Source organism: Lycium barbarum, chromosome 6 (genome assembly GCF_019175385.1).
Source record: "Lycium barbarum isolate Lr01 chromosome 6, ASM1917538v2, whole genome shotgun sequence".
Taxonomy (NCBI): Eukaryota; Viridiplantae; Streptophyta; class Magnoliopsida; order Solanales; family Solanaceae; genus Lycium; species Lycium barbarum.
The window spans coordinates 2,217,879-2,229,784 of NC_083342.1; positions in this window are offsets into that span (position 1 = coordinate 2,217,879).

Genomic DNA, 11,906 nt, shown 5'->3' on the forward strand with positions numbered 1-11,906 from the left:
ATAAACACTCAGTGCAGATAAGTTTTTACCAAATAAAAAATAGAATTAAATGCACATTTACTCTATGAATTACCCCCACTAGTAACATTAGATTGTAAGTATTGATGATTACTTTGATACACTTGAATTTTCACACTTCCCTATCATGCAATTAGAAGCAGATCTAGGAATTTAAATTTATAGGTTTTGAACCATATCATTTTGCTTATTGATTCTGAATAAATTATTTACACATATTCTTGTCAATAATTTTTTAACAAGAAAAGTAGGATATGAACCAAATCAATCAATTTTTATCGAACACATAACTATAATGGCGGATCCGCCCCTAGATACACCCCACCCGTAGTTCTGGCCTCTGGGGATACATTTATTGTAGTGTGATGCCTATCTAGTCAGTCCAGCCCATTGAAAGAACAAATTTGCAATAAACTCTGAAGTGAAATATCAAGAAAGGTACTGTCCACTGCACATAATAACAATAATAAACAGTGAATGTGACATTATTGACGATCTGTCTAACTGTCATCAAACAGTGAAATGTTTGATACAATAAAAGACTTGCGGATTAAATGTTTTAACATGAAACACCACAAAACCATGCAAATTGAACAGTAGCAAACCTGGCCCATATTTACTATTAAAGAGAAGGCCCACTGTCCAATCAGGCCCAAATATGACAGATAGAATCAGTCAACTTCCCAATGCATGTTGGCCCATATTGCTGTTGTGGTCCCAGTAACGACATAAACAAATGGCAAACTTACAAATATAAGTTACCTTGAGGATCTTACCATTAGTAGCTATTATTTTTCAAATTACAATTTGTAGCTTACTTTTAAGCAAAAACTTGTGTATTTCGCGTGTATTTTGTGTATTTTGTGTATTCGAGTGTATTTGGGCGAGATTCTCCCTTGCCCGTCCAGGTTCGAACCCAACCAGCAACATTACTTTTCTTACATATTTTTTCTAACTTCTTCTCCTTGAATTTTCGTCATATTTATTTGGCTCATATTGTATCTCATATGTATTTGAATTTTTTTTTAATGTATGTCATATGTATTTGGCTTATATATCTTGTATCCCATATGTATTTGAGCTTTGTGTCTTGTATCTGAATCTATTTGGCTTCATACAAGACACTCAGGCCAAATACATTTAGATATAAATATGAGACAAATAATATGGCGAAATACATTATTAGATTCAAATATGAGCAAAATACATATGGCGAAATATACTCAAATACAAGGAGAAGAAACTAGGGAAAATATATAAGAAAAGAAATGTTGTTGGCCAGGTTCGAACCTGGGCGAGTAGGGTGAGCCTTGCCCAATAACCACTTTAGTCACTCCAACTTTATGTATTTTGGTGTAGCTACGAATGGTAATTTACATAGCTACTAAATATAAATAAATTAAAAGATAATAATTACCTCTTAAAAGAAGCTACACCAAGTAAAAATTCTTAAACAAATTTAATTATTTAAAATGTTGGATTTTTAGTTTTCACCCATTGAAAAAAGGGTCACCTTATTCCATGCCTAATAAGTTGTTTTCCATTGGGATGTTAACATTTTTAGTTAGGTAGCTAAAAGAAATTTTACTCACCTAGTAGTAATCATTTATAGTTGTCGTTGTTGTATTCTTAATGTGAAAGTGGCGGAAATGAGAATGCTGCGATGGATGTGTGGGCACACTAGGAGCGATAGGATTAGGAATGAAGTCATCCGAGACAAAGTTGGAGTAGCCTCAGTGGAAGACAAGATGCGGGAAGCGAGGTTGAGATGGTTTGGATATGTGATGCGGAGAGATGCAAATGCCCCAGTGTGGAGGTGTGAGAGGCTGGCTAGCGACGGTTTCAGAAGAAGTAGAGGTAGGCCGAATAAGTATTGGGGAGAGGTGATTAGACAGGACATGGCGCATTTCTTGCTTACCGAGGACATGACCTCAGATAGGAGGAAATGGAGGACTCATATTAGGATAGAAGGCTAGTAGGTAGTCGCGTTTATCCTTTCTTACGAGTAGTTATATTACTCTATAGTTTCTTGTCTCTTGATTTCTACTAGTATCTGTTGGTTTATAATGACTTATTTACTTTCATTTTTTTTTTTCATTTTCATAATTGCTTTGATTTGTTTACCTGTATCTGACCTTTCATATGCCTTTTCTTGAGCCGAGGGTCTTCCGGAAACAGCCTCCCTACCTAAGGTAGGGGTAAGGTCTGCGTACACTCTACTCTCCCTAAACCCCACGTTGTGGGATTCACTGGGTATGTTGTCGTTGTTGTTGTATACTTAATGTATTACGAGTGTATAATAAGTAAAAATGAGTGTATAGTGAATATGCATTGATTATACAATGAACATACAAAATTTTATATATAAATTTAAGGTTATTTTGTTGTGAACTCTGGTGGGGCGAATCTAAATATATAAAAATCTCTTTTTCACTAGCCCATAAAATATTGCTTGGGAATCTTAGTAGCTCAGTTGATTGGCTACCTGAACTTTTACCTTATTGGTGAGGGTTCGATTTCCCACCTTGTAATCCCCTTCCTCATTTTCACTTCCGCTATCCCCAATAATTAAAGAATACATATAAAATATTGCCCTGTCCACAAATCTTGATGAATTTTATGGGGATCCACCAGAATCGTCAAGATTTAATGGCGAATTTGTTTCAAAATATTTCATAAGAGTAGTAAAAAAGAATCAGTTAAATTATCGCCAAAGTTCTTTTATTTTCCAAAACGCCAAAGTGTATAACATTTTTTGAGCGAACCAAATAGATTTTTACTTAATATTAGATTACATTAAATTTTTAATTAATGATTTCTTTTTAATAAATTGCAGGGGGAACAAAATTAAAAGAGTTTAATTAAGATATTGACAGGCTGATAAAACACTTGGATTACTCCCTCAATTATTTATTAAAATCAAGAAATGACATGAATGGAAGGAGATGGGTCACCTCAATGTCCAATCAATCACTTTGAAGTATATGTTATAACAACTCTTCTGTTGAAGATCATAGTTGCCAAAATGTCTGGTTTTTTAGGACCCTATTTTACAATTTTATTGTTTTTTTTTTCTTGTTCATAGTAATATATATTATTATTTGACTAGTGAGGCATATTGTGTGTGTTGTTTAGGAGCAGAGGCCAAACGTCATTAATCTCTGTGTAGGTCTTGGAGATGCTGAATTAGGGAGCACAACGCCCACCCTCCACAGATATTAATTGATAGAAAAAAATGTCTTTCCAGCAGCTTCAAAATCAGCGGACATATAGCCTATTTGATCAAATTTCTAAAATTAGCTTATTTTGAAAAGTGATTTTAGCGAAAAACAGTTTGTGTTTGGCCAATTAATTTTAAAAAATATTTTTGAGCATCAATTAATGTTTGGACAAACTTTTAAAAGTGCTTTTAAGTGTATTTTTCTCAAAAGTGTTTTTCAAACAAGTGATTTTGGACAAAATCTATTTTTTTAGCTTCTAAAAATAGTTTATGCTATTCCCCATAAACATTTATTTTCTACCAAAAGCTTGATCAAACACCTCACTTTTTAAAAATAAGCACTTCTTGAGAAAAATAAGCATGGTCAAACATGCTATAATCCCATTTCATCTTTTCTATTGTTCATCATGGGCTCTCATGTTTGGTATTTTTTTTTAATGATCTTAATATTTGTAACAAGTCGGTTAAAAGAAAATGCAGATGCCTAGTCGATCGTAATTGTTCTTAGTCATCGTCTATGTATTGTCAGTATATTGCAACTGTATCACAAGTGTATGATACATTGATTATACATTGCATCTTGATTAAAATTTGTAAAGAATGAAGCTTGAGTTTTTTTTTTTTCGCGGATTTTGTTAGGCTGATCTGTGTAGTGTGTGAGTGTAATATATACTCCTTTTAATTAATTTTCCACTTGATGTTCGTTATATGTTTTGGGACACTCAATGATGTGGCCTAGTGATTAGTGAGGTGACATAAAAATCATGAGGTCTCAGGTTTTAATCCCAACCAAGACAAAATCATTAGGTGATATTTTTTGAGAAATCTTAGTAGTTCAGTTGATTGACTATCTGAACTTTTACCTTGTTGGTAAGGGTTTGATTCCTCATCTTGTAATCCCATCCCCTATTTCCCTTTCCCCTGCCCCTATGTAATTAAAAAATATGTTTCGGGACCTTGACTAATCTGGATATGTGTCGTGCAGAAGGCTCTAAATTAAAAGGGAAAACACTCCCTACCAAGCTTTTTTTAATTTCAAAAACCTAAAACTTCTGATTAAGAGTAGAAGGAGTTCTATACATCCTAACATAATTCTTGATGGTGCATATTAGCTGGTATCCTAATTATGCTTTTTTTTTTGGGGAGAAAGAAGAAAATAGGGAAAGGTAGCGTCGAAGGCTTAAATCACCTTAGAAATTTAGGTTTTGCAAACAAATTTATAAATGAGAAATCGATTATTTATTCTCTTTAAATTCAGAGATAATTTGTGTATTTTAGTTTGATTGGACAAAAAATTTAAGTAAGTAATTAGAAGAGAAACTTTTGAATCATATGGTCTTAAATCAAAAGATACGTATAATGTACCAGAATGTCCTTGAATTTGAGATTTTAAACATGTCTTGTAGGATACTGGAATTAAAGAGTTATTAAATATAAAAAATAACACTCTTTATTAAAAAGATAAACAAAAAGTAAAACAATAAATTGAAATAAATAGAGTATTGTATTCTGACGATGAATGTCAGCTCTACATAATGTTCATTTTTCAGAAGTATTCAATTGTTCGAAGACAAATACACTTGTATCAGCTAATTAATTCCTTCTTCTTGATCGTCTGATGATATTGTTCCTCATATTTCTGTTTAATTATTTAAAAACATCCCTAATTTGCTCCCTTTTTTTCAATCTCACTCTAATGTATTCCTAGCTTTCATTAAATGAAACAAGCTACTTTAAAGAATTCTCGAAACAAAAATATTTTGAAGCTATGCTAGTGAAACTTATATATTACCTTTGAATTATCGGACGCATATGGAAGGAATAAGATTATATTGTTGTTTGCTTGGAGTGAACCCCTATGGGCACAAAAAGTAACAGTATTTGTAAATAATGACAAGTTTAATAAATAATATAATACGTCTATTAGAGCCGTTTGGCTTAGCTTATAAGTTGATGAAAACAGCTTATAAGTTGTTTTCAGTTTTTTTGAGTATTTGGCTAGCTAACTTATAAGTCATTTTGTGCTTAAAATAAGTCCAAAAAAATAAGTTGGGGTAGCCCAATTTTTTTTTTAATTTTATTTATAAACTGTTTTCAAAGCTTATAAGCTGCTTTTTTTTTAAGCTAAGCCAAACGAACCCTTAATGTTGATAAAAGAAAATAAAAGCACCAGCTAATTAAGGAGCCCAGCCCATGCATGTTGCCAGTTGCCACCTTGTAATCATGGAGAGAGTAGCATGCCTCTCCCAAATGGACCTACTTGCTGGAAAACTGTTTTACACAAACACTAATTTATTAGTTAAAGAAAACAAGTTTTATTAGTTTGTCCGGTAATTACACAAATGATAAGAAAATAATTAAAATTAATTGTAACTAGGTTTGGATCATGACTCAGTTATCAGTTTAGCCTATTTTAACCGATCCAAATAAAATCAAACTGCACATTTGCCTCCTTGTTTGTATGGTTATTACCAATTGTATTGTATTGTATTGTTAGTTTAAATAGAATATTTATTTTGATTGTTAGTTAAATGTTATTGTATCGTTTCATTAAATCGATCATTATGTAACGACGAAAAGTCTCATTTTATGTAACGATCGATTTGGTACCATCGCGTCGTTATCTTCTTTTTTCTTCTTCTCATTTTGTCTTTGCTTATTATTTCATATTCTTAATTTTATCCCTTTCCTACTATACCTCTTTATAATAGCTCTATCCCGTATCCTTTTTTTTTTTTTTGTGTAGGATTATCCTTTTAAATTGTTGATGCATGACATTATGTGACGACGGAAAACGATACAAGTTATCCGGACGATATACTCATAAAAACAATACAATACAAGACAATATAACACAATACAATATAATACGATACATTATGAGAATTAACAATATGTTATAGCCATCCAAATTAGGTGTTACATCAAGACAAAGCAAAACTTGTGAATAGAAAATTTTCAATAAGGTGAAATTGCAAAAACAATACCCAGCAAATCAAGGGCTTAGTGGGGGAGACAAAGACAGATGGGAAAACTGGAATTTTGTACGTTAAACGCGGGCGATAAAGTTAAGTACCATTCCGCTTGAATAGTTTTTGTTTTTTTTTAAGTACATTATTATTTATAGCCTATAGGTGTATGTAGAGCCAAAATGTAGTTCAACTTTTTAAAAACGTTTTTATCAGATAGCTGATTTAGGGTGTGTTCGGTATATAGAAAAATATTTTTCGGAAATTGTTTTCCTCCATACCGAACACACCCTTACTCATGTTTATTTAGTAAAAAAAATTGAAAAATATTTTCTTTAGGAAAATAAGTTTCTTAAAAATAGGGAAAATAACTTCCCTAATAAAAGTAGGGAAAACAAGTCCGCAAGTGCATTCCACCAACTACTCAATCCACCCCCAACCACCGAACCTCAACCACTCCCACCACCCCACCCCTACGCCCACGCACCACCCCCACCCCCCAAAAAAAGAGATTAATTTTGTTTTGGAAAAAAAGTTTTGAATTTTTTTTTTTTGTTCTTTGCACCACCCACCCCCCACACCCCAACTACCAAACTCCAACCACTCCCACCACCCCAACCCCACACACACCCCTACCCCATGACCCAACACCCCCCTCCCTAAACAAAAAAAATAATTTTGTTTGGAAAAAAAAAAGTTTTGATTTTTTTATTTTTTTTATTTTTTTGGTTTTTGCACCAACCACTCCTGCAACCCATGAAGCCCCCACCTCCAACCACTCCCGCAACTCATGCACCACCCCCACCCCGCACCCTACCCCCCTGCTAATTTATATATTTTTTTAATTTTTCTTCTGGGTTTTCTACAACAACACATCCCCTCCCCACCCCCCCACCCCCAACCCCTCCCATGGACACTCCCCATCCCAAAAAAAAAAAATCTTCAAAAAAGTTTTTAAAAGTATCTTTTTTTATTTTTTCATCCCACCCACCCCCTCCAAAAAAATTAATTATTTTTTAAAGTTTTGAAAAAATTTCTTTTTTGATTCTCTACACCCCCCGCACGCATCCCCTACCCCCTCCCGAATTTTCTACTTCCTATTTAATTTTGTCTTTATTAAAAAATTATAAAAATTGAAAGTTTGCGTGGTTAAAAATTAAGATTTTTGAAGGGGGCGGTAGGGTGGGTGGTGGTTGGGGGGAGAGGTGTGGGGGTTGGTGGAGATGTGGTGGTGTAGAAAATCCAGAAGAAAAAAAATTAAAAAATTAAAAACTTCAAAAAAAAATAAAAATAAAATTGGGGGGTGGCCAGGGTTGGGGTGGAATTGGCATGGGTGAGTATTTTCCGGAAAATGTTTTTTATCAACCAAACGAATATGAGAAAATAAATAAGAAATTCACTTATTTTCTACTACCCAAACGAACATGAGAAAATAGGTAGAAATTCAATTATTTTCCAAGAACACATTTTCCTCCATACCGAACACACCTTTAATTTAATTCTTTTTTCTACAATGAAAAAACAAACTGAATAAAGATCTTAAATACGTTCAAGCAATACAGTTTAGATCCGCTAAGAGAAGAAACTAGCTCTATGTCATTAAATGCATGACTCCTGAGTATCAATAAAATGACACTTTTTATTAAATATAGAAAGTGACACTCTTTAATTTGAATACTTTTAAAGTTGAATACTCTAAGAAAATATTTGATTGGCGACATATAGCCCTTGCTTGGTACTCCACAATTTTGTACTAAGACTTGAAGTAAGTTTCATTTTACCTGAGTATCCACTAGCCGCTTCCCTTGAATAGCTCTAGAGATTCCTCCAAAAGCAACATTTCCGGATTGCAGCTTAACACTACCATCAATGTTCAATTTTATCTTTCCTGCACCACAGAACAAGGAGGGACCAAGCTATCAATTTAATTCATACATTAATACCTACATTAAAAGTTTGAACAGTCTCTTTATGGAGCTTAACAGATGGTGCTACTTAATTAATTGTAGTGCTATATTGAAGCAGATCTATAGGTATGTACTTGTGATTTGTGAAAAACACTTTTATGAAGCTACACTATTAGAAACAGAAGTTTTTCCCATAGAAAATTAGTGAGTAATTTGTATTATAAAAAACATAATTTTTCACTTTATTCTCATCGAACCAGTTCACTGGGAAAAAACGCATAGCGAGAAACAGGTTCCCATCAAATTCTGGAAAACTTTCTAATTTTTCCGTGTAAAACACTAGTACTTTTTTTGTCTTTTCTTGCTTATTCAATCCAAATATTTATGGAGATAGCCACTGAATATTTTTAGTGAAAAAATTGTACTCTGCGCTAGCTAGGCTTTGTATTGGTGAAGATCAATTGAGAAGAAGTACCTTAGTTGAGACTCGAGAGCTAGGCACCTAAGCTGTAATTTTATTTATTGAATAAAAAAGATAATTCGGTGCGAAAACCATTTTGTATTCATGCAGGATTTGAGAAAAAGGCCACGTGGGAAAGAGCTGCAACCGAAAAATGTGATATAGACAATATACCAAGTATTAGAGTATTAACGATTTATGTCACGATTCAAACAATACATGACCTATAAATTACAAGAGAGAAGGTTATTATTGTCAAAGACCTATTTTAATTTTATTAGTTAAATATCTGAAAATATTATAGAGACATCTCACTGAATTTATTTTTATATCTTCTGGTTTGCGACATTACATTAACTTTCCTCATTTTGATTTATTTTCATTACATGGCAAATTTAAATATTATAATATCTGCAATATTCTGAAACTGGCCTTTGACATTTATTAATGAATAGTATCCATTTCATTCCAATTTATGTGATATTGTTTGATTGAGCATGATGTTTAAATATATTTTTTGAAGCTTGTGATTAAAACAAGGATTGAATATAAAACTTATACTAATATATTTTCTGAGTAGATAAAAAAAAGAAAAGTGTACCATATAAATTAGTATAGACTGTAGTGGCGGAGTCAGAATTTTCAATAAGAAAATTCAACTTTTGTAAAAATAGGCTAGAGCAAACTTCCGTTTCAAGTCGAGGGGATTCAACTCTCGTATCTATCATGCATTTTAGTATTTTTTTTTAGCTTGTAAAATGCATGTATCATAAGTAAAAAAAAAACTAACAACGTGTATCATCGAACCCCTTGCTTCAAGATGGATACGCCCCTGGGATAAAGGAAATATTATTTCGCAACACAAATATCCCTTCTCTATAACAATAGAGTTTAACTAATTACGCACACGAATGATATACTTTTTTTAGCACTATCAGGTTTTTAAAGTCTCTTTCACTATTTTTTGTCAGTCTAGTTTCTTCATTACACGTCGAATGAACTAAATGTAGATTAAAGATTGGTAAAAACAATAACATGTCTTAAATATTATCCTCGAATACAACGTCTAATAAGAGGAAATATACAAGGCATTAGTGCAGTACCAAAGCAACATGCATGCTCAGGTCATTTTCCCCTTTGAACACAGGGATTCAGGAACAAGGACATTATCAGAAAAAGACATATCATTAAACTGTTCTTTGCACGTTATATGCGGGCGATAAATTATGCCATGGCATTACTCTAACAATATAGATTCCACACCTAATTAAATGCCCCTACAATTACCATTAGATGTGTCATTTATTAAAAACATTTATAATATTTTGCTTATTATATATATATACACAGAGGCGGACCCAGGATTTTGAGTTCGGGGGTGCTGGACTCAGGAATTTTGAGTTCGGGGGTGCTCTATTAACTATTTATATCTGTTTCCTTTATATTTTCTATACAATTATACACTCCGTGATTAAGTTTAATGGGTGCCGAAGCACCCAAACTTTACACATGGGTCCGCCCCTGTATATACACTATATTCCATGATAATGATTGGGACAAGGTACATCAGTCCCTGAAACTATGGATATAACTTGAAATCTTGAAAATTTATACCAGGCCACATCAGCAATTTAGGAATTGTCATGTCTGTTTTATACGGTTTTAAACAACGGAAAAGGGCCAAACTTACCCCTGAACTTTGGAAAATAGTTCATCCATACCCTTCGTTATACTTTAGGGCCAATGATACCCTTACTGTTATACTATAGGGTCAATTATACCCTTATGTCTAACAGCTGCCGCGTGGCATCATCCCGGCCCTTCAAAATTATTTTCCCCTCAAATAATTTTTTACCCACTAAAATAACCCAACCCGACCCGATTTTTTTTTCCAACCAAACTGATACGGACCCAACCCAATACCCCTTGGTTGGAAAGAAAAAAAAATCGGGTCGGGTTGGGTTATTTTAGTGGGTAAAAAATTATTTGAGGGGAAAATAATTTTGAAGGGTTGGGAAGACATAAGGGTATAATTGACCCCATAGTATAACGGTAAGGGTATAATTGGCCCTAAAGTATAACGAAGGGTATGAATGAACTATTTTCCAAAGTTCAGAGGTAATTTTGGCCCTTTTCCGTTTAAACAATCCTCATAGCTAGCGCCTAGTTTATGAATTGAGTATTTAGGCTCAAAATTCATTCTTTTATCATGGTATCAAAGTCGGACATATCTAATTCTTAATTTATCCGATGTTAAATCCTCATATTATATTATTCAAGCTTCAGTTGACAAGCATAGGCACCAGGAGAGTGCTGAGTTCCCATATCGACTATTTAGGAATGTGAAAGTCTTTTTATATGATCTTGAGAAATTCTAATCTTATGAGCTTGCTTTTTAGTTTGAGTTTGCCGAATGCTCATTTTCTTATCAGAATTACTTTGCATGTAAGACGAGTTGTATGAAGCCAGAGAAATCTTGGGCGTGGTTTTGTTACTTTTGGTTCGAACTAAGTATAAAAAAAAATATATTCTAAATTTATAGATATAGTAAAATTACGTGTATATACATATAATTCGAATTAAAACCACTACATTTATTTCGTTTAAACACCAGTACTCGTAGTACTAGTCATGTTATGTTAGCAATAATAGCTAGCGAGCTAGTTAACGGTATAGACAGACGACAGTATAGTTAATTTGAACAGTACATTTTTATGAGGCAGCGTAGTTAATTAACATGATGCATGCCCCTTGAACATGAACAGACCCTTCTGATCTATGAAGCTAGCTAATTAGTTAGGTCATGGATAAACTCGGTCATGGTCGGATTCATGATTTAAACTTTATGGGTTCAAAATTAAAGGTTCTTAGCTTTGAACTTACCATATTTTTCAAATAATAGGTTCGGACCTATTATTTGTTATAGCTTTAACGAATTTTTACATATAAACTTATACTCTTTATCGAAAGTACGGAGTTCCGATGAAAACCAAGTGATATAAGGCTAAATACACCTCTAAGATCGGGGGTGGAGCTAGGGCTCAACGGGTTCATTCGAACTCTTGTTTTAATTTCCCCCTGTGCTTGGCTTTTCTATAATTCAAGTGATTTCAAATGACCTTTGGCGCGTGAAAGTGTAAAATAACAGTCACATCATATTAATCTGATGCGTAAGAAATTCTAAAATGACATTTTCTTTTATATTTAGACACTCCAACAGTTATTTCCTTATCTCCTTTCATATATCTTCTCTTTTCCTCCATAAAAGTACATCTACGAATTTTTCCTTCTTTTCCATTTTTCTTTTGAGGGAGTAACGGTTACAGAAAAGC